A 23,972-nucleotide genomic window follows, 5' to 3' on the forward strand; every position below is an offset into this window, starting at 1 on the left:
GATGGGGGTTTCTCCGTGTTGGCCAAGCTGGTCTCGAACTCGTGATCTCAAGTGATCTGCCTGCCTCAGCCTCCCAAAATGCTGGGTTTATAGGCATGAGCCACTATGCCTGGCCCACAATTATTCTTTTAATATGTTTTTAATTTTTATTTATTTTTTAAATTTATTTTTAATTAATTAATTAATTTATTTTTGAAACAGACTGTGTCACCCAGTCTGGAGTATAGTGGTGCGATCTTGGCTCACTGCAACCTCCGCCTCCTGTTCAAGTGATTCTCCTGCCTCAGCCTCCTGAGCAACTGGAATTATAGACAGGCACGCACCACCACACCCGGCTAATTTTTGTAGTTTTAGTAGAGACGCGATTTCACCATGTTGGCCAGGCTGGTCTCGAACTCCTCACCTCAAGTGATCTGCCCGCCTGGGCCTCCCACGGTGTTGGGATTATAGGCATGAGCCACCATGCCCACGCTGGTAATGAATCTTGCCAAGGAAAGATTCCTTAACTTAAATTTTATAAAGTATTATTACATTTTAAAAATGTCAAAATGCAATGCAAGTAATAAATCTAACCAGTTTATTAAAACACATTCCTTCAATAAAATTTTCAGCAAAGTCCTTTGTATTTAAAAAAAAGAAGTACCTGATAATAGACGATATTAAGGAATTATTGATTTTTTTTTTTTTTTGAGTCAGAGTTTTGCTCTTGTTGCCCAGGCTGGAGTGCAATGGTGCCATCTCGGCTTACTGCAACCTCTGCCTCCCGGGTTCAAGCAGTTCTCCTGCCTCAGCCTCCCAAGTAGCTGGGATTACAGGCACGCGCCACCACACCCCGCTAATTTTTTTATTTTTAGTAGAGACAGGGTTTCTCCATGTTTATCAGGCTGGTCTCGAACTCCCGACCTCAGGTGACCCCTGCCTTGGCCTCTCAAAGTGCTGGGTTTACAGGCGTGAGCCACTGTGCCAGGGCAATGGTTTTTTTTTTTTTTTTGTCTTTTTTGGTGTGATAATGTGATTGTAGTTATACATAAAGGAGAATGTGCTTATTCTTGGGAGATGCAAGCTGAAGAGTTTAGAGGGTAAGGTATGTATGATATCCTCAGCATTTTCAGATGGCTCATAAAATGTGTGTGTGTGTATAAATCTTTATGTATGTAGAAAGGTAAAGAAAATCAGGAAATTTAAAATTTTTGAATCTAAGTGGAGAGTATTTGGAATTTTTTCAAAATCTCTGTTTCAAAATTTTGATAAAAGCTTGTAGTTGAGGGGGGTAAAAATGGCTGCAAAAAAAGTTGATATTAAAAAAATTTTGGGCCAGGTGCAGTGGCTCACACCGGTAATCCCAGCACTTTGGGAGGCTGAGGTGGGTGGATCACTTGAGGTCAGGCATTTGAGACCAGACTGGCCAACATGGTGAAACCCTGTCTCTACTAAAAATACAAAAATTAGCTGGGTGTGGTGGGGCGTGCCTGTAATCCCAGCTACTTGGGAGGCTGAGACAGGAGAATTGCTGGAACCTGGGAGGTGGAGGCTGCAGTGAGCCAAGATCATGCCACTGTACTCCAGCCTGGGCGACAGAGCAAGACTCCATCTCAAAAAAAAAAAAAAAAAAACAAACAAATTTTATTAAAAAATTTTGTAGAGGCGGGGTCTTGCTCTGTTGCTCAGGCTGGTCTCAAACTCCTGGCCTCAAATGATCCTCCTGCCTCAGCTTCCCAAAGCACTGGGATTACAGGCATGAGCTCTTGCACCTGGCCCGTAAATACTTCAAAAGGCAGAGTCTTTGGTAGGCCCCAAATTTTCTTGTATTCTGTCAGAGGCTTAGGTGTGGGGGGAATGCTCTGCTAAAGAAATCCCTGTTTGGGCTAGGCGCGATGGCTCACGCCTGTAATCCCAGCACTTTGGGAGGCCGAGATGGGTGGATCATGAGGTCAGGAGATCGAGACCATCCTGACTAACACGGTGAAACACCGTCTCTACAAAGAATACAAAAAAATTAGCCGGGCGTGGTGGCAGGCACTTGTAGTCCCAGCTACTCCGGAGGCTGAGGCAGGAGAATGGCGTGAACCCGGGAGGCGGAGCTTGCAGTGAGCCGAGATCACGCCGCTGCACTCCAGCCTGGGCGACAGAGCGAGACTCCGTCTCAAAAAAAAAAAAAAAAAGAAATCCCTGTTTGTCCTTTAAGGCCCAGGGCTTCTGTGAAGCCTTCCCTCCTGGACTCCCGCAGGTTGCATTAGCCAGCCTTTGCTCTGGGCACTCACAGCATTCCACATATTCCACTCTTATAAATATTACAATTGTGATTATTTGTTCAGTGTTTCTCATCTCTACTAAACTGTGAGCTCAAGGTCAGAGATGCTGTTTTATTCCTAGTTAGTACCTTGCACACAACCTAGCACAGAGTAGACACTAAATAAATTATAGCTGAATGAAGGCATGGAAGCAATACTGCAACATATCCACTTATAATGTTATTCCTATTTGAAAATGTATTATGTTCTAAACAAGAAATGATTATGTTTAATGAGATCTCATCTTGTCATTTCCAGGCTTAGAGGCTGCCAGTGGCTTTCCATTGTAATTAGAATAAAATCCAAACTCCTTGTGTGGCCTACAATACTCTTTGTTTCTTGTTCGCTGCCCACCTTTGCCACTTTTCCACTTGCTTTCCCATATGGGTCTTCTCTCCATCCCAAGGATATCAATTTTTATTTATTTATTTTTTTTGAGACAGGGTCTCGCTCTGTCACCCAGGCTGGAGTGCAGTGTTGTGATCCCGGCTCACTGCAGCCTCTGCCTCCTGGGCTCAGGAGATCCTCCCACATCAGCCTCCCAAGTAGCTGGGACCATAGGTATGCACCACCATGCTCAGCTACTTTTTATATTTTTAGTAGAGATGGGGTTTTGCCATGTTGTCCAGGCTGGTCTTGAACCCCTGACCTCAAACATTCCACCTGCCTTGGGCTCTGAAAGTGCTGGGATTACAGGCATGAGCCATTGTATCCAGCTGGCCGGACATCAAGTTTGTTACATTTAGTTCCTTTTAATCATGGAGGGTTCAGCTCAGTAAGCCTTCCCTAGACATCCTTACCTCCATTCCAGAGGCACTTTTTTCTCACCATTGATTTTCTTAGTGACACTTTTCACTATATGAAACATTTTATTTTTAGCTCATTTTAATATTTTAATTTTAATTTATCATAAAATGCTTTAAAGCCACTTTATAGAGAATATTAAAACCTGTGAACCTACTTCCAGGATGTTTTTCCTAATTGTCCCTTGTGGGAGAGATAAACTATACACCAATGCATTATTCCTTGTGTTCATTTACTATTGTAAGCTCTGAAGGTAGCGACTGTGTCTGTCTTTTAATCACCATGGCATCCTGGTACTGAGCACCTGGCAAATATGTGTATGTGAATGGAGGTATGAATAAATAACCAATTTATACATGATTAAGAAATATTTTTTTCCTATCCCTGGACACTTTTTTTTTATAGTGTTATAGTTTTAGTTCTGAATGTTCAGGTTTTTAAAAAATGAGAAACTAGTATTTTGTCATATTTTGCTGCTTTAAATATCTATTTTGATGAATGTTTTAAGTTGGCAAAATTCCTTTCTTCATCTTCATTTTTGAAGATCATGTTATAACTTTTTTTCCAAGATAACTGAGCATCTTTGGATTCTCAACAAATGCATTTCCGTTAGTAAAAATCCAATTGCAGGGCATTTGCTTTACTTTTTGTGGCAGTAGTTACAAAGAGGCAACCATCAGCCTGGTTCTGTGTGGGTGTGGGGTGGGGCAGCTCCACTTCCTTTGCCCTGTGTGACTGATGAGAGAGCCTGTTGTTATTCGCAGGTGCATGGGCCACAGGTTGAGCTTCAGAATCCAAGCCAGTGGAGCCACTTGCCTCCCACTGTTGTTAATGGAATCAGTGCACTTCATGTGGGATTGCTGATGATGGCTGTATCTATATGAGGAACTGGGATCCCTGAAACCAGGAGGAGCCATCTACAGAGTCTGGAGAGAGTTGGGCAGGCTTAGGCTTTGCCTGCCATCTCCCTTGCCCCTGCCCCCCATCGTGCTTGGAAATGGAGAAGATTGGGAGTTTTGAAGCTATGGGGGAAAACCTTTTAGTTTTTTACTGAACTGATGCTTAACTGGAGTGAGTTTAGGTAATTTGGATGCTTCAGTAATTCTAAAGTTCTTTGTTAATTTAGAAACAAAATAATCTTATGTAAAACTGTTGACTCATAAAAAATATGATTAGCATTTAATATTAGCATATAAAATGTAATTGAACTTTAGTCACAGACTTGCTAATGTATTTGTATCTTTTAAATGTTGGTTACAATGGAGCCAAATATTTTTGTTGAAGAAGCAAGTAGATTTTTTTTTTTTTTAAGCATTATGGCCAGTTGAAAGTTACTGTAATTTTAAAGGAGGAGGGTGAAAGGGACCTCTCCAAACTCCGAATCACTCCACTCTCCCCTGTTTTACTGAATTCAAATTGTGCCACAAAGACTTTAGAAATAGTTAAGAAAAATGAGGTTGCTTTTAATGGGCATTACTTTTTCTTCTGTTGCTTTATTTTTTAAAATCATAATCACAGACTTAAGTACACCTTTAAAACATTTTAAACAGGGATACACGTACATGGTAAAATTTTTTTTTGAATATCAAAAAAGAGTGTATTCCTTTTTACTGAAACCCCTAGTTCCTCAGTCCCTTCTGTAGGCCACTATTATTCCCAGTTTCTTTTGTATTTTTACAGAAACATTCTATGTGTGTAGATCATATATTTCCGCATCCACATTAAAAAAACTCAAATGGTGGTATATTTTAGACATTGTTTTGCACTTTGCTCTTTTCACTGAAAATACCTTAGATATATCCAAGTACACATAGATCTGCTGCATTCTTTTAATGGTTGCCTAGTAGTTTATTGCATGGATGCACCATAATTTATTTAGTTGTTTCCATATTTATGTATATTTTGGGTTTTTTTTTTTTGCTGCTGCAAACAGTACCATAGACTAATGATAATTGAATTTGCTTGGATTAAGAAAAGTTTTCTAATACTTAAAGTGTTTTTTTTTTCTAAGTTAGTATTTCTAATACTTAAAGTGTTTTTTTTTCTAAGGTAGTGTATTTGTGGGGGTAGACTGTTCTCCAGCCTCCCTGGCCCCAAGATGCAGAAGGCAAAGGAACTGGGTGCAGTGGAGTAAGAGGAGTTGGGGGTAGGGAGTCGTGGAGAGGCCTTCTACCACCCCCATTCTCCCCACCCTCCACCCACCACATGTTGCAGAAGGGATGGCATAGGCAGAATCCCCGGCTGAGTCTTGGGAGACTAAAGCATCTGAAGATGTCTTTAGACTACTGAGGTGTTGACCATGCTTTTGAAGCCTAAGGCCTGAATGTGTGCTGCTTATTGTGAATTCAGATAGTTTGCTTTTGTATTTTCGTTTTGAGAAAATTGCAGCAGCAAGGATTAACAAATTATATCAATTTCTGGATTTGGGTGGTATTCTTTTGTACATTGGCAGAAATATAGCTAAGTTTTTAAAAGTTGGTTTTTACCTGGGCTACTTGGTAAGGAATTTTAAACATGATGCTCCTGTTCTGGTGCAGAATTTTTAAAGAAACCGAGTTTGGAATCTTGAGGCATTCTGTAGTTGACTCTTACAGTGTTGTATATGCCTTTGTAGTCCAAGCTCTTAGTTATTATCCTTCATTAAAAGAACTTCAGAATACCCCTCAGAGAATATATTTATACCCCTTCAATAACTCTCTGCATACTGCCATTTTCTGTAAAATATTTTCCTAAAAAGTGTGACAATTTGTGGTAGTCTATTCTTTTTCTCCCCCATGGTAGTACATTTCTAGCCCATGACTCTTTTGTTTTTGAGACGGAGTCTGTCTCTGTCGCCCAGGCTGGAGTGCAGTGGTGCATCTTGGCTCACTGCAAGCTCTGCCTCCCAGGTTCGCGCCATTCTTCTGCCTCAGCCTCCCGAGTAGCTGGGACTACAGGTGCCCGCCGCCACGCCTGGCTAATTTTTTGTATTTTTAGAAGAGACAGGGTTTCACCATGTTAGCCAAGATCTTCTCAAGCTCCTGACCTTGTGATCTGCCTGTCTCGGCCTCCTAAAGTGCTGGGATTATAGGCATGAGCCACCGTGCCCGGCCTAGCCCATGACTCTTGTGACTTGCTCAGAGAGTGTGCACACTGAGCCAGTGACAGGCAGGCAGGTCCCCTTTGAGAGTACTTGTGCACTTCCCTGCAAGGGTTTCCAGCCACGAGTGCTAGACTGGGCGTTTCTGAGTGGTGTGTTTGTTCTGCTATGGCCTTCTTTCTGCCATTTATTCTGTGTTCTAGCAGGTAATTTTTTTTTAAGTTGGGGTCTTGCTATGTCACCCAGACTGGAATGCAGTGGCCATACACAGATACGATCATGATAGCACATTACAGCCTCCAACTCCTGGGCTCAAGCTGTCTTCCCATCTCAGCCTCCCGAGTAGCTGGGACTAGTGGTACAAGCATGTGCCACCATGCCCAGCTAGTAAGTAGTTTTGACCCATGAAGGCAGACAAAGAGATGTGACTTGTAGAGTTGAATTTGTGGCAAAGAAACAGTATCACACTGGATGTCAAAACACAAGTTTAATGGAACTAAGGTGACTTCAAGAAGTGGTCTGAAAGCCAGGCATGGTGGCTCATGCCTGTAATCCCAGCATTTTGGGAGGCCAAGGCAGGTGGATTGCTTGAGCCCAGGAGTTAGAGACCAGCCTGGGCAACATGACAAAACCCTGTCTCTACAAAAAATACAAAAATTAGTTGAGTGTGGTGGTGTGCACCTGTAATCTCAGCTACTCAGGTGGTTGAGGCAGGAAGGTCACTTGAATCTGGCTCCAAGTGAGCCGTGTTTGAGCCACTGTACTCCACTCTGGATGACAGAGCAAGACCCTGTCTCAGAAAAAGTGGTCTGAGAAAAAGAAGTAACCGTAGACGTCAGCAGGCAATTAGGGTTAATCAAGTTTTTTGTACTGTGAAAGGCTTTGTAAACAATGGGGTAACCTGGCAAGTTGGACTATCCAAAGTTTAACCCATTTATGCCTACTGTTCTATTAGTGGAATGCTAAGCTTGTGGGAGTTATTTATATCATAGTGCTCAAGGTTATCACCAAGGTCTGAGTTTTCACACAAAAAAATTTGCAACCTCCAGCATAAATTGGGTAAAGAACAGGGGGAAGAAACAATGGCTTAAAGGCATGTTTTAACTTCACAGGATTTTAAGAGGACTGAAGAGGAAGCAAATTTCCTGTGGATGATGCCTAACGAATTTACACATGGACTCTGCTTTAGTGACCTTTCTCATTTTTCCATCCATGCCTGTTAAAAAAGGCAGCTGCAGCCTGATTGGCTCATGTGCACACTAGGACTTGTCAGAAATAGCTGACCTCTGGGGCAGATGGTAGGCACTGAATCACTGAATTTCCTTCTTCTGTGAAAATGACAGTATTCCTGGAGGCAGAAATGTTATTGCTGTGTTAAAAAGTTGAATTTTCTCATTAGTGAATTGGAGGTGCCATGATCTGATACCATAGTAATTCATTTAGCAGACTCTAAGTAGCTGTGACATGAAGCAGTGGTGCCAGGGGTTTAGGGAATGCAAAATTGAGTAAGTTCCCTGGCCTAGAGAAGCTTATAGTACCAGGATAGGAAATGATACAGAACTTGTGTTTAAGTGTTGTCAAAAAAGTGTAAAGCGTCTACTATGGAAGGTGTTTTAATGGGGGTGGGGGAATGGGCTAACATTTGTAGAGTTTTGTTTTGAGAAAGTATTTTTTGTAGGAGTAAAGGGCAGTGAGTTAGTGATTTGTGAATACTTATATATTGTATTATTAGTGTAAGAATTTTAATAAGCTAAAAATTTCAGGTCTTAATAGAGGAAACATCTAGTGTAAAATAAGAAAGTAACCCTGAAATTTTCTTTTGAATTCCCTTCCCTGTTGGGCATGGTGGATCACGCCTATAATCCTAGCACTTTGGGAGGCCAAGGCGGGAGGATCACTTGAGACCAGGAGTTTGAGACCAGCTTGGGCAACCTAGCGAGACCCCATCTCTACAAAAAATTGAAAAATTAGCCAGGTGCGGTGGCACGATTGCGTAGTCTTAGCTACTTGGGAGGCTGAACCCAGGAGGTCCAGGCTGCAGTAAGCCGTGATTGCACCATTGTACTCCAGCCTCTCCAGGGACAGAGCAAGACGCTGTCTCTAAAAGAAGAAAAAAATCCGTTCTCAAATCTTTATCTTTAGTGCTGCCTCCTTCTTAAGCTATTATTTAATTTTGGCGAGGTTCTTGCCAACTCTTCCTTTTTGAGAGTAGTAGAAGCGGCTAAGAACCAACCACACAGATCTCTGGGCTGTTATATCTAGGACTGTATATCTAGGACCCACCTGTAACTGCAGTGACCAGCTGTGGGGGCACAGGGAGGGAGGGTAAACTCTGTTAACCTGTGGCCATGAACATGCAGCTGGCAGGAATTCAAGCATATCCTTAAAGGGCCTCAGCCTTTTTACTTTGTATTCTCTGTTGAGTTCCTCTATTTGCTCTTTAATTGCTAAGGAAGACTTACTATCCTTACTGAGTGGCTATGTGCGAGTCGTTTGCTGTCTTGACTTAACGGTTTTGTGTTTTTAGAATCTTTCCTTTGTAATACAATAAAATATTTTTATTATTTTAAAAATTAAACTGATTTTGGTAGAATGCTAGGAAACGGACCACAAATTTAGTTCATGTTAACTTACTGGAGAATTTTGGTGGGATAGCAGGTTTTGAAGAGATGAAGTGCCTTTTTATTACAGCTTATTACTTTACTGTTGATACTTGTAAGCTGTTACTTGAGACATAAGCATTACTGTGGCAGTTTGCGTTTTCATGTAGTGATGTTTATGGTGTTAATATTTTTTCAGATAATTAATTTTGCTTTTAATAATGTAAAACTACACTTTCTTTAAAGTGATCAGTTGCATTTGGGGGTAGAACTTTTTCTAAAGCAATGTGCTTACATCACTTACCCATCCATTTGGACGTAATATTAGCTCTTCAAAACACAGCCCAACACTGAGAGCAAGCAAAATCAGTTTTCAAGTGCTGACAATATTTGTTATAAAACTCCCGCACCAAAGCTGATGTATGGTTGTTAACTGTTTTCCAGCCTTCCATATAGATTAGACACCATCAGCTGGGAGCAAGATGAGTAGAGATTGTTAGGGCTGCATAGTGGAGGCAGCAGTTAGCAAAGTCCAGCATCACACCCGGGCTGGGTATAGTTGCTCTTTAGAGAGGCTAGAGTTACCAAGGCAAAGATGAAGTATGTTTAGGAGTCTCTGTTTTAAGAAGATAGGGAAGTAAAAATATATTCTAGAAATATTTCCATCACAGTATTGAATTTCTTTCTTTTTTTTTTTTAAGATGGAGTTCACTCTGTCACCCAGACTGGAGTGCAATGGCACAATCATGGCTCACTGAATCATCTACCTCCTGGGCTCAAGTGACCTCTCACCTCAGCTTCCCAAGTAGCTGGGACCATAAGCATGTGCCACCATGCCTGGCTAATTTTTAAATTTTAAAAATTTTCTGTAGAGACAAAGTCTCCCAACATTGCCCAGGCTGGTCTCAAATTCCTGAATTAAAGAGATCCCTCCCCTTCAGCCTCCCAAAGTGTTAGGATACAGGCGTGAGCCACTGCACCCAGCCTGAAATATGTTTTGATGCTTGAAGAATGACCAGGCTTCATTTATATCTGGGCTTTATTACCTTAGTCCAAAAACGAAGGGAATGGGACTCCCAGATTTTTTCTAGTTCTAAATTTCTTTCTTCATTGGTTGTCTAGAAAATTTACATTTTGATAAATATCCTCTTGGAAATACAGTTAAGAAGGTCATATTTTTTCTATAACTTGACCAGTTTAATAAAAACTGGATTTATAGGTACTTATATATTTCTGTACTGTTTCTATAATACTTATATAAAAATATTAAAAATTTTATTTATTTATTTATTTTTTTGAGACGGAGTCTTGCTCTGTCGCCCAGGCTGGAGTGCAGTGGCGCAATCTCGGCTCACTGCAAGCTCCGCCTCCCGGGTTCATGCCATTCTCTTGCCTCAGCCCCTCCGAGTAGCTGGGACTACAGGCGCCTGCCACCATGCCCGGCTAATTTTTTGTATTTTTAGTAGAGACGGGGTTTTATTGTGGTCTCGATCTCCTGACCTCGTGATCCGCCCGCCTCGGCCTCCCAAAGTGCTGGGATTACAAGCGTGAGCCACCGCGCCCGGCCTTAAAAATTTTATAACTCTGGCATGTTATAAATTAGTTTTCCCCTATAATAACTATTGGAGAATGTTAATTTGCAATTATTTATTTTTGACTATAGTTATTATATACTTTATATTCTTATATATAATGGTTAAAGCCTTTATATTCTTATATTTGGTTAAATATCAAAACATAAACAATATAATGGGTTTAGACAAAGATAATTAAATAATTCTATCATATTCGTTATATTCTTACACCTGGTAGGAGTCCCTTCGAAGTTTCTGTTGTGTGATTTCCAGCGAGATTGTTGGACCGGCCCCTGACTTTTTAAGGCCCAGATGGGAGTTCAAAATATATTCAGAATTTGCCTAGCATCCTCTAAGTAGTGCTAGCACATTGGTCCCAGTGATCATTCAGTTTGACTTGGAGCCTCTTAGCTGTCTTCCCTGTTACTTCTCCCTTTGCCGCTTGCGGTCTGTTGTTGACACACAACGACCCTGTTAACAAGTAAGTCAGATGATGTTACTCAGCTCAGAATTTACTGCAGTGGCTAAAGCCTTTATCATAGCCAACAAGGCTCTCATGGCCGGCCCTCCCCATCTCTCAGATATCCTCCCCATTGCCTGTTCTGTTCCACATAGGAACATGCCGAGGAGACTTCCTCCTTAGGACTCTTGCACTTGCCTGGAATGCTCTTCCTACAGTTACGTGAGTAACTAGCTCCCTTACCTCTTTGGGGTTTTTTACCCCACAATCATCTCAGTGACCTGTGTATCTAAAATTTCATAGAACAGGCTCTAACCACCCACCTCCAGACTTGGAAGCAAGCACACCACCCAACTGCGACACGCAGACAGTCAACATATCTAAAATTTCAACCCTTCTCCAACATTTCATATCCCTGCCCCTGATTAATTTTTTTTCTCCTTAGCACTTGTGTTACACACTATGTGTTTTATTTATTTGTCCTGAGTATTGCCTCTCCTTCACTAGAATGTAAGCTCCTTGAGGACAAGGATTTTTGTCTGTGTTGTTTCCTACTATATCTCCAGTACCTAGAACAGCATCTGGTCCATAGTAGTTGCTCACTAAAAATTTGTTGAATGAATGGATGAATCAATATTTCATAGCATAGCTCCCCACCCTGGCCCATGAGTTATGTAAATTTTGAATTTGGAGGGCTATTAGTGAATGTCTAGTCAGGAAACCATTCCAGGTGTTTCATTCAAGAGGGATGTAATTCTAGGAATTGTTTACAAAAAGGAAGGGCTGAAGGAACAAAAGGGAGAAGGTGCCCACAAACCAGAGCCCACAGACCCCTATTTCTCACTGATGCTGCCGGAGTTTGCTGCAGCCAAGCAGGAACCTGTACTCCTGCCAGTGCTGCTGCCAGAGCCTAATGGGAGCACAGCTGACGGGGGGTTTGGAAATGTAGATTTCAGGCCTGATGATGCTGGGAGAGTCTGGAAGGGTAGATGTGGGACTAAGTACCAGCATACACTATCCAGCACAGATGGTATTTATTTAATTCATGTATGGAGATAAATTTAGATGTAGAACAAATTAAACTGAGTAGTTTGGTTTGTGCCACCAAATAATAACACAGAGTGAGATCTTAGACCATGACTGAAATATAAGAAAGCTAAGAATTAAATCCCAGTTTAGCCTAGTCATATCCATGTGTTGAACCACAAAACTGAACTCAGCCTCTAGAAATGGAACAAGACAGGAAACATATCTTCACTGTGGCCCTGATCTCTTAGTGTGATTAAGTGCTCATTTCCTTGAGTTCAGTAAATCTGTGTTTAGGCCCAACTGTGTCCCAGATTAGATCTCTGTCACGTAAAGGATCACATTGACCTCTCCTGATCTGATTAGAGTCATCTGTTACTCAGGGCCCTGCTGTCATTTAAAGGTCGGGTTGCTCCTCTTTTTTTCCTCTTCTCACTTTATGAACAAGGACACCAAAATCTAAACATACTTGGTTGGTAACGACATGATTTATGATATGAAGTTATTAATAAGCTATTTATTAGGGATGACATTTTTTAAATTTTTTATTGTGGCAAAATAAAATTTAGCATCTTAACCATTTTTAAATGTATAGTTTAGTGGTATTAAATGCATTCATAAAGCTTACCATCTTAACTACTTTTAAGTGTACAGTGGTATGACTATGTTCATAGTGTTGTGCAACCATTACCACAGTCCGTCTCCATCACTCTTTTCATCTTGTAAAACTTAAACTCCATACCCATTAAATAATAACTTTCCATTTCCTGCTCCACCCTGCCCCAGGTAACCAGCATTCTGTTTTTCAGTTCTATGAAATTGACTACTTTAGGTACCTCATAGAAGTGGAGTCATGTACTTGTCTTTTTGTGACTGACTGGCTTATTTCACTTAGCATAGTATCCAGGTTCATCCACATTGTAACACGTGTCAGAATCGCCTTCATTTTAAAGACTGAATAATATTCCACTGTATGTCTATAGTGTATTTTGCTTCTTCATTCCGGTTTATTTATTTATTTGTTTGTTTGTTTTTTATAGAAACAGGGTCTTATGTTTGCCTTTTTTTTTTTTTTTGAGACAGTACCTCACCCTGTCACCCAGGCTGGAGTGCAGTGGTGTGATCATGGCTGACTGCAGCATCTACCTCCTGGGCCCAAGCAATTCTCCTGCCTCAGCCTCCCAAGTAGCTGGGACTACAGGCACATGCCACCATGTTCAGCTAATTTTTGTGTTTTTACTAGAGATGGGGTTTCGCCATGTTGCCCAGTTTGGTCTCCAACTCCTGGGCTCAAGTGGTCTGCCCACCTTGGCCTCCCAAAGCACTGGGATTACAGGTGTGAGCCACCGCACCCAGTCCAGCTAGGTTGTTTCTACAGTAGAAAACAAACACCTGCTAGAGTAGCTTAGATTCTTCTGTTCTTTGTTTCACCTGGTAAGGGAGGCCTTAATTTTCACCTCTTAACCACTTTTTATTTAATGCCATAGACGAATCCTAGAGAGTGGTGAGGAATCTTTGAGAGAAGAAATTTTATTGGGTGGGGTTGCTGGCCTCTGCTGTTTTTGTGTTTAGTCTTCTATGAATCCCTTCCTGAATTTGAAGTGCTGCTTTAGAAGAAATATTATCTCATCAGAATTCTAGGGGAAAATGGTTGGTTTGAATTTAAGCAAAAATAATGTATTAATATGTTCCCCTTCTGCGTGCTTTTTCTCTTTTCCCCTTGTAAATGATTTTATTTCTCCCTGCGGTTGCTGTTTTTGAGCTGTGGTTATTGGAAACTCCCATAGAAAGGGGCTGGGCTGGTGGTGCTGGGGCTGGAAGGCTGTGACACAGAGCAGGTGAAAAGGGAGTCCTGCTTCCTTGTGTCCTCCGATTCTCCCAAAAAGGCCCTGATGAAGGCCTTAGGTCGTAAGACTTATGGAGACGCTGTTAGCAACCATCAGCTGATTTAGATTAAATCTCCAAATGGCAACAGAGTGCACTTGAGCCAGGAGTATGTCTGTGACCCACAGATACTTGCTGTCTTTTGGCTTCATAGAGGCATTTACTTTTATTTATTTAACTCTTTATTATGGAAAAATTTAAACATAACACAGAAGTAGAGATAATATCGTATACCCCCAATTTACACATCACCTGGCTTTAACATTTTGCTTTCCTAGAGACATTTTCTAATGAGGGTAGGCATAAAGCACTTGAGTTTTATATTACCTTTTCCTCCCCTTGACGTTAGGTTTTAAGCAAAATTGTCTCCAGATTTACTTCAGCAAATTTAGGTACACACTAGTTACTCCCAAGACTAGTTGTAGAGAAGTGATAACTGAATTTGATCTTTCATTAGAAATGTACTAAGTGTAAAAAAGATTGTTGTTAGAGATGTCCTTTATGAATAGATTAAGTTTATTATATATTACTGTTAGGCTCAGCTAGCCAATAGGGGACCTCTACTTTCTTTTCTTTTTTCTTTTTTTGAGACAGAGTCTCACTCTTGTTGCCCAGGCTGGAGTGCAGTGGCGCGATCTCAGCTCACTGCAACCTCTGCTTCCTGGGTTCAAGCGATTCTCCTGCCTCGGCCTCTCATGTAGCTAGGATTACAGGGACACACCACCATGCCCGGCTAATTTTTTGTATTTTTAGTAGAGACAGGGTTTCTCCATGTTGGCCAGGCTGGTCTCAACCTCCTGACCTCAGGTGATCCTCCCGCCTAAGCCTCCCAAAGTGCTGAGATGACAGGCGTGAACCACCATGCCTGGCCTCTACTTTCACTTAGTATGGAAAAACCTGTATTACAAAACTCTGGGTGGAAGCCTGGGTATAGATTGGAAATGTGTTCTCTGTTCTTGGTTTCCCCTTCTCCCTCCTTCCATCCTTGACTTGTTTTTCTGCCATTCATTCTACAAACATATATTGGCTTTAATATACTACCCAAAAAAGACAACAGCTTGTATTGCAGGAAGGTAGGGAGATAATAAACCAGTAAGGAAATAAGTAAAATCTAGTAATTGTGATAAATGCTAGCAGGAAATCTGACTGATATGTTAGAAAATAAGATGGGAATGTGTTCAATAGAGTGAAAAATCTCTTTTTTCCTTTTTTCTTTTTTTTTTGTTTTTCTTTGTTTGTTTGTTTTAAGATGGAGTCTCATTCTGTCACCCCGGCGGGAGTGCAGTGGTGCGATCTTGGCTCACTGCAACCTCCACCTCCCAGGTTCAAGCCTTTCTCCCGTCTCAGCCTCCCGAGTAGCTGGGATTACAGGCATGCACCACCACGCCTGGCCAATTTTTGTGTTTTTAGTAGAGACGGGGTTTCACCGTGTTGGCCAGACTGGTCTTGAACTCCTGACCTTAGGTGATCCGCCTGCCTCGGCCTCCCAAAGTGCTGGGATTACATCACGCCCGGCCTACTTTTTTTTCTTGGTACTCACTGGCCATGGCAAGAAAAAAAAAGTCTTTATGTACTGGTTTTAGACTAAGCTGTGGAAGGCAAGAAGCAGTCATGTATAAAGAAGGCTGGGTGAGGGGTAGAGCACCTGCAGAGGCCGTGAGATTGGAGTCTGTGGTGAACTAGGAACCAACAGTGGGAGTATGAATGGAAAGAAGCTGGGGACACCAGATCTTGCAGGGCCTCGTATATCCCAGTAAGGAGTTTTGATTTTACTACTTAAGCAGTTACTGAAAGGTTTTAAGTAGGATTGTGTCATGATTTGCTTTGTGTTTTAAAAAATGCCTGTATGCTTTATGGAGAATGGACTTCCAAATGCGGAAAGGGAGACAGTTTGGAGGCCGCTGCAATAGTCTAGGTGGCATGGACTAGGATGATGACAGTGAAAAATGGAGAGAAGTGTTCGATTTCAAAATTTATGGTGACTAGACTCAATAGGACTTGCTCATGGACAGGGTGAGGATGAGGAAGCCATCAACAGTGGTTTCTAAGTTTTTGACTAGGTTGGTCCTGCAGTATTGAGATGGGGAAACCTGGGGAGAGTTGGGTTGAGAAGGAAAAAGTTTTGGTTGCCCATGTAACATTAAAATGGAAATTCCAAATGAGTAGTTGGATATGTGAGTCTGGAGCTCAGTAAGTGAGTCCTAATCATTGATTTCACACATACACACACACCTCCCCCCCACCACACACACACCAGTGACTGAGTCCTCCTAGTCATTGATTTCACACACACGTGCACGTGCGTGTGCTTTTTTTTGTTTGTTTTTTGAGACAAGGTCTTTCTCTGTTGCCCAGGCTGGAGTGCAGTGATAGAATCATAGCTCACTGCAGCCCTCTTGACCTCCTGGACTCACATGATCCTCCCACCTCAGCCCCCCGAGTAGCTGGGACTACAGATACAGGCCACCACATCCAGTTAATTAAAAAAATTTTTTTTTGTAGAAACGAAGTCTCACTATGTTGTCCAGGCTGGTCCCAAGCTCCTGGGCTCAAGCAATCCTTCCACCTCAGCCTCCCAAAGTGCTGGGATTACAGGTATGAGTGTTGATAATATTTATAGCCATGAGTTTGCATGACATCACCTAGGAAGAGAATTCCAGTGTGGATGGGAAAAAAAGAAGAGAACACAGCACCAAACCCCAAGGAATTCCAAGCTTTAGAGCTTGTGATTCTGGAGGAGGCAGCAAAGGGGACAGGATTGGCTAAAGAGGAAGAAGGAAAACCAGGAGAGTAGTGTCACAGTACCTGAGAGAAGAAAATCCTCTGAGAAGTGGCAGTTTACTGTGTAGAATGGAGGGGATCTGGTAAGATAAGAGAGCAAACCATTGGATTTAGCAATTGGAAGGTCATTGATGACCTGGACAGGAGCAGTACCAGTGAGTTAGGTGAGGCTGTAGCCAGACTGGGGAGGAAATGAGGAAATATGCCATATGAAGGCAAGCCTCTGAGATGAGACAGCTTGCTGTGAGGAGGAAGCAGAGAAATGGAGAAGTGCTTGGAGGGCACAAAGGGGTTTTCTTTTACTATTGAGATAGCAACATGAGAGCCTGTTTGTGTGCTAATCTTATGGGACTGTTATGGTAGATATGCGTGTAGAACATGAGGTCTAACTGAAGGTTCTAGGTTACAGAGTAAATATGGGAACAGGGTGGTGTCTTGAGCTTCAGGGAAAGGATTTTCCTTTCTCTGAAGGATGAAAACAGATCCAGTCAGGTGGTGGGAAAATAAAGGAAGTTCTTGGCCTTCATATTGTACTGCAGAACTAACTTTTTTTCTTGCCTGCTTCTTGCATTCTTCAATTTTCTTTTTTTTTTTTTTTTTTTTTTTGAGACGGAGTCTCACTCTGTCACCTAGGCTGTAGTGCAGTGATGCGATCTCAGCTCACTACAACCTCCACCTCCCCTGGTTCAAGCGATTCTCCTGCTTCAACCTCCCAAGTAGCTGGGACTACAAGCCTGTACCACCATGTCCAGGTAATTTTTGTATTTTTAGTAGAGACAGGGTTTCACCGTGTTAGCCAGGATGGTCTCGATCTCCTGACCTCGTGATCCACCTGCCTCGGCTTCTCAAAGTGCTGGGATTACAGGCGTGAGCCACCACACCCAGCCTATTCTTCAATTTTCTAAGTATGCGTAGACTTCAGTTGGTATTAAAGAAATGAAAAAGCAGTTTATTATTACTTGCCACACACTGAAAAGCATCTTTTTTAAATAGAGAAGGAAAAGAGTTTAGAAACAGCACTAGGTGTATATAGATGTTTACAAGAAGTCATGCTCATTTTGTTAAGGTTTTTTATTGCTTTTTTTGAAGAGTGAAAGTATAAGCTGCAGGAGAAGGGAAGAGGCATGGGATGCTTTATTTCATGGGCGTTGTTTCATATGAGTACTGGTATTTCTCCAAGTTGCTCTTTAAGTTCCTTCTTGCTCCATGAGAGTGCTTCATGTTGCAGTCCTGTCACTCTGCTGTTGGAGGAAAGTTTCCTTTATTAACTGTGTAAGACTTAATGTAGAATAGACATGGGAGACTACACTTCTGATCTGATTAGACTATAAACCCCCAAGAGGGTAGGGATTTTGTTTTGCTCACTATTTCATCCCTGGATCCTGGAATAGTACCTGGCAGGTAATAGGAACTCAAGAAATATCTGTCGAGTGAATTAGTAAAAGAACTGCTAAATAAAAATAAGTGTCACTATACTAGTGGACGTGGAGAGTAAAGTGACTGCAACATCCTCAAAATGGAAATATTTCCTCTTTTATCCAGAGATCACATTCTTACCTAAAGTAGTATGGTGTGCAGAAATATTATGGGCACTAGATTAGACGGGCATGGATCCCATCTTTATCTTCTAACAGCTTGGGTGTGTTTCTTCGTCTTGGTTTCATTTTCTTTAAGATGGGACTAGTAATAATGTACTTTGCAGAATTACTGTATATTTGTATACTGTATATAAAGTACTCAGCATAGTAGCATAGTAGATCCTCAGCAAAAGGAGGATCTCATTCGTTCCTGTTTTTCTTAGTGGTTATATAAGTCTAGACACTGGAGACAAATCTAGTTAACAATAATCAGTTTTACAGATGGGAAAAATAAAAAGGAAATTGGATCTTTCCAATATGAATCAAAATAGAAATTTCCAATGTGAAAGGCAAAAATATAAGAGAAGATCTTTGTGGCTTCAGAATGGGGAAGAATTTCTTAAAACAAGAGGCAAAAAGCACTAACTGTAAAGGAAAGGGTTGATAAATATGACTACATTAAAATTAAAACCATTATCAACAGACGACATAGAGTGAAAAAAATGAGCCACAGAATGGGAGAATAAATAATCACATAGAACTGTCAGAATATGTGAGGAATTCCTTCAAATCAATAAATAAGGAAGACAGCCCAGTAGGAAAATGACTTGAGAAGGCACTTCTCAAAAGAGGGAATCCAGTGGTCAGTAAACATAAGAAAAGGCATTGTCTCACTTTAATTGGGGGATGCAAATTAAAACACAGGGATATATCATTACACACTCACTAGATTTGCAGGAATTTTAAAACCCACTGTCACTGAGTACGTAGAGCCACTGGAGCTGTTATTCACGCTTGTGGTATATGTGTTGATACAACCATATTGGGAAGGTTGGACATTGATTGTATGCTTTGAAAGTTGGGTATATGTTCACCCTGACCTCAGCTAGATTGACATGTCTTTGGCTTGAGGCAATCTCTGGAGGTTCGCACCATGATCCATGATCAAGGCTATGATGGTAAGTGTTATTAGAGCTCAGAGGGTGTGGTAGTGTCTGGTGTGCTGAGCTGGACCAAACAAATTCCTCCTGCTTTGGAGTTAGAGGTATAAGCTTAAAGTTCTATTTTTTTTTTTACTTCGTCCTTAAATTTATTAATGATTATTTTCTAAATGTTAGAAATTCTTAACTTTCTTTTCTTTTACTGCTAAAAGTAGGGTGCTAGAAAGACAGTATTCTAAATCAAAGAAAAACCATAGTATGTTGTTCTTGATGAAATAAGTCTTCCCTACTGCATGCCTTGCTGTGTGAAGAAGAAAAATGAGAAGCAAACAATTGTAAGCTTTTTCTTATTTTAAAAATAGTTTTATTTAAAAAATAAGAGGAAAATCACCTACTTAAAGTATACAATTCATTGGTTTTCAGTATATTTACAGGGTGGTGTAACCATCATGATAATCTAATTTTAGAACATTTTCATTATTCCAGAAAAGAAACCTTGTACCCATTAGCAGTTATGCGCTTTCCCTGCTTTTTCAGCCTAAGGCAACCACTAGTTTATTTTCTGTCTCTCTAGAGTTGCATGTGGTGGACATTTTGTGTAAATGATATCATATAATATGTGGTCTTTTGGGCCTGGTGTTAATTTAGCATAAAGTTTTTGAAGTTCATCCATATTGTGTGTGTATCAGTATTTCATTTGTTTTTATTACCAGATAATAGTCTGCTGTATGGCTGTGTCACATCTTATTTATCTGCTCATCAGTTGATGAACATTTGGGTTGTTTGTACATTTTGGCTGTTGTCAGTAATGCTGCTGTGAACATTGCTATACAAGTTTTTGTGTGAACATTTGTTTTCATTTCTCTTGGGTGTATACCTAGGAGTGGAATTGCTGGGTCTATGGTAACTCTTATGTTTAACTTTCTGAAGAATTGCCACACTGTTTTTTCAAATTGCCTATACCATTTTACTTTCTGGTTTCTCCACATCCTTGACAGCACTTGTTATTCTCTCTTTTTTTTTTTTTATGATAACCATTCTTGTAGCTTTAATTGGGGTATTGCAAATTAAAATACAGTGAGTTTTTTTTTTTTTTTTTTTCTTGGGACAGGGTCTCTCTCACCTGTCACCCAGGCTGGAGTGCAGTGGCATGATCTTGGCTCACTGCAACCTCTGCCTCTTGGGTTCAAATGATCCTTCCACTCAGCCTCCTCAGTAGCTGTGACTACAGGCGTACACCACCATGCCCAGCTAAGTTTTGTAGAGATGAGGTTTCACCGTGTTGACCGGGCTGGCCTCCCACTCCTGAGCTCAAGCGATCTGCCTGTGCCAGCCTCCCAAAGTGCTGGGATTACAGGCGTGAGCCACTGCTCCTGGTCCTGTTACTTTTTATATAACTCAAACATGATTCTGGCTTTTTAAATGACATTTGTTGAGGGAGGTTGCTTTATACTTTCATTTTGGGGGTCCTCCAGATTCATAATTTCTCTCTGCTGTATTAACATTTATGCTGGCTGTGTCTGTATTCATTCACTCACTCCATCACACACTGAGGGCCTGTCCTTTAGAGTCTAGTCCCAAGAGAGCCTAAGACTCACCCCTGTCAGGGACTGTGACACCTGATTTTGTGTTGCAAAAATAAATAATACTGTAAAAATAGTTGTACAGTTTATAAGGTAGACTAGATATACTGTTGGTCTCCAGAGCTTTTTATGAAGATCTGTTATCAGTAAAAGCTCTCAGATAGGTTTCTTGTTGTCAGTTGATTTATTGGGTGGTGGTTCTAAAAACTATTTTTTTTTTTTTTTTAATACAGGGTCTCTCACTCTGTCACCCAGGCTGGAGTGCAGTGGTGTGATCACGACTCACTGCGAACTTGACCTCCTGGGCTCAAGCGATTCTCCTGCCTCAGCCTCCCAAAGTGCTGGCATTACAGACATGAGCTGCTGCGCCTGGCCTAAAAACTTTCTAAGAAGTGATCTCAATTCTTTCCTGAATTGAGGCTTTAGGACATTCAGTGAAATGCCTAAGAAGAAATGATAGAAGATGAGGAAATCCGTTTTGGAAAAAGCCTTACGTGTAAAGATTTTATTTTTGAGTGGCAGGCAGCTCAGTGTGTTGGCAAAATAACTTAGGTTATGGATTTGGCTGTCATTTACTAGTTGTGTGATACCGGACAAGTTAAATAACTTCTTTGAGTCTCTATTTCCTGACCTTTAAAATGGGAATATTTCAAATGGTGGTGGGATGGAAGAGGTATCATATGACATGGTGCCTAGTGCAGTAAGCACTAAGTGTCAGCTCTCTTCCTCCCTGACTGCAAGGCAGTTTATTTAAATAAAATGATTCTTGGCCGGGAGCAGTGGCTCACGCCTATAATCCCAGCACTTTGGGAGGCTGAGATGGGCAGATCACCTGGGATCAGGAGATTGAGACCAGCCTGACCAACATGGTGAAACCCCATCTCTACTAAAAATACAAAAATTAGCTGGGTGTGGTGGTGGGCGCCTATAATCCCAGCTACTTAGGAGGCTGAGACAGGAGAATCGCTTGAACCCAGGAGGCGGAGGTTGCAGTGAGCTGAGATTGCGCCATTGCACTCCAGCCTGGGTGACAGAGCCAGACTCCGTCTCAAAAAAAAAAAAAGATTCTTTATAAATAAACTGTGTTCCCTCTTGAAGTAATTAAATTTACTATTAATGGATTATTATCTAATAGTAACAAAATGGCGAGAGCATTTTGGCAAGAGCAAATATAGTAATATAATCATTTTCTAGAATGTGAAAAAAGTTGATTCCAGCTAGCAGTGGATAGAAAAGTGAATTTAGCAGAAAACTCACCTCTGGTCTGTTTTGGACAACTTAGCCATACAATACCACTATGAGTTATACTCAAGATGTAATATTCTTTTGCCAATTCTAAGTTTACTTGTTCCCTGTTGTCCACTTAAAAAAGTTTACTCTTTAGGTGAAAGATTGAAGAATGATTACCCTTACCATTTTGAGTAGAAACTAGTGCATAAATTATAACTTAGCAAGTTTCATGAATGAATTGTAGTATCTCAACTTAGGGCCCATCATTGGAAATATTGATGAAAATATTTTCCATTGAAGCAGCAAGTGTTTTTGCCAACATTATAATCAAATCCAGTAGCTCCACAATTCCTAAAGCAGATTTTCAGATGATTGTGATTGGTCTTTTAGATGCTTTATTTTTCAAAATATGGTTTATGGTTTGGGAAAGGTAGTATAAAATATTTATAATTTTTTATGGCTTTTTTTGTATTTTTGTTATTAGTCTCTTTAGCATTGAGTTTTGAGAGATGTTAGCTTTTCAACTATAAAGCAGGTGAAATATGCTCCAATCAGTATATGTTAATTTGTTATATTTATAGCTGAACTAGATTTGTTGGTGATGGAAATTTAGCCTGCAAAAACTAAAGTGTGTCTTCCATTTTCCCGTAATTGCATTACCTTGAATCATATGATATGTAGGCCCTAACCTTTGACTTTTGGGTTTGTTGGTCAGTGTTTTCCTATTACTAAAATAAGCAAAGGATTAAGAGCACTCACTGCAAGGCACTTCTGTCCTTTTTAGCAGCCACTGAATCTTGTCCATTTGCTGCCCAGTGACTTAAATGCCTACTTCTTATTCACTGCCTTCAGTTTGTGTCTGTCTTTCTCTTCTCAGCCACCCACATCGTAGCCTCGGCTTCCACCACACAACTGGAAATCTCTCCCAGAGGGTGCCAGTGACCTTTGTAGTGGCAAGGCCAGTGTCCTTTCTTTTCTCAGCCTTTATTCTCTTGAATTTCCTTTCATGTTTGGCTTTGTCATTGGTGCACTCCTCTTTGTGAGAGGAAACTTTCTAGGTTTCCTACCTCTCAATTTTTTCTGTATTTAATTTATACAAAGTGGCTCATGTAGTGGCTGGCACATAGATACTTAAAAAGTGTTAGTTCCTTTCTCTCCTTTTTTGTGGTCTCTCCTTCATTCTCTGTTCATTTCTCCTTGAGATTTTCTGATTAGTAGTTACCTTCAGCATGCCGGTTGACCTGTAAACCTACAATCCAACCTTTCTTATACTTTGTCATCTGACAACAGCCTGGTTTGTAGCTGATTCCAGGACTTCTTCACCTGGGTGGCCACTCTCATTACCCCAGAGTTCACTAGTCATGGTGAACACACCAGTCTTTTACACTTCCCTCACTCCCAAACCTCAGTTCTTCTTAACTACTATCCCAGTATTTTCAGTGGCACCAGTATTTATTTTCCTTTTCACATGCTAGAATTTGGAGTCATCTTTGATTTTTCTGTCATTTCCTACTTTGAAATGTCTCTTAGGCTCAATCCTTTGACACCATTCTGATGGCCGCTTCTCTGCTTTAAGCCCACAGCTTTTGATCTCTGGGCTAGTCCACCACCTTCCTGCTGGTCCGCCGCTGGTCCTAACTGCCCTTTAACTGAGTATATGTCACTTGGCAGCTATAAGTTGTAGCACTCCTCAAGTCTTTCCTGTTTGGTGCTATTTGTGTACTATAGAACTTCTATGTATTATATGTACTCTTCTGTGGAGCCTTGTTATCTATGCCAGCAGATTGATCCCTCCTGCCACCTTACACACGAGCATACTTTCCACCCTGCCCCTTGCTGACCTGGTGCCAGCCTGATGCCCGCCTTGGTACCCTTTGCGTGCTGCTTGGCCTGCTGGGAATGCCTTCCACCCTTTCCTCTACCTTTCCAAGATTCTGTCTGTCCTTGAAGATGAAATTTATGCCTTTCTTTTGGTAAAGCTGTTTGCAGCTATTTTGACCCACAGTTAACTCTCCCTTTTTTGGCAGCTAATTTTGAAAAGCCTTGCATTTCAGAAATTTCCCTAGTGATTCTGTCTGTAACTGTAAAATCCTTTAGGGCAAGACTGAGCTTCTTATTGGGCTCCCCCATCATCCCCTGGGA

General features: G+C 41.1%; 1 protein-coding gene across 10 annotated transcripts in view; it reads left to right on the forward strand.

The window, feature by feature from the left end:
• SFMBT1 (Scm like with four mbt domains 1) overlaps nt 1-23,972 on the forward strand; it is a 151,262-nt gene that overhangs the window by 12,556 nt on the left and 114,734 nt on the right. For 4 of the 10 annotated variants that reach the window (XM_063645937.1, XM_063645944.1, XM_063645958.1 and 1 more), the window contains one exon: nt 16,221-16,313. The exons of 5 other annotated variants lie outside the window; for them this stretch is intronic. The gene's annotated coding sequence lies outside the window, so the exon portion shown is untranslated. Of the gene's footprint in view, nt 1-16,220; nt 16,314-17,108; nt 17,252-23,972 lie in introns of those variants that run through there. One more of the 10 variants, XM_063645934.1, reaches the window with a different exon arrangement.

The sequence above is a fragment of the Symphalangus syndactylus genome, chromosome 1 (genome assembly GCF_028878055.3).
Source record: "Symphalangus syndactylus isolate Jambi chromosome 1, NHGRI_mSymSyn1-v2.1_pri, whole genome shotgun sequence".
Classification (NCBI taxonomy): domain Eukaryota; kingdom Metazoa; phylum Chordata; class Mammalia; order Primates; family Hylobatidae; genus Symphalangus; species Symphalangus syndactylus.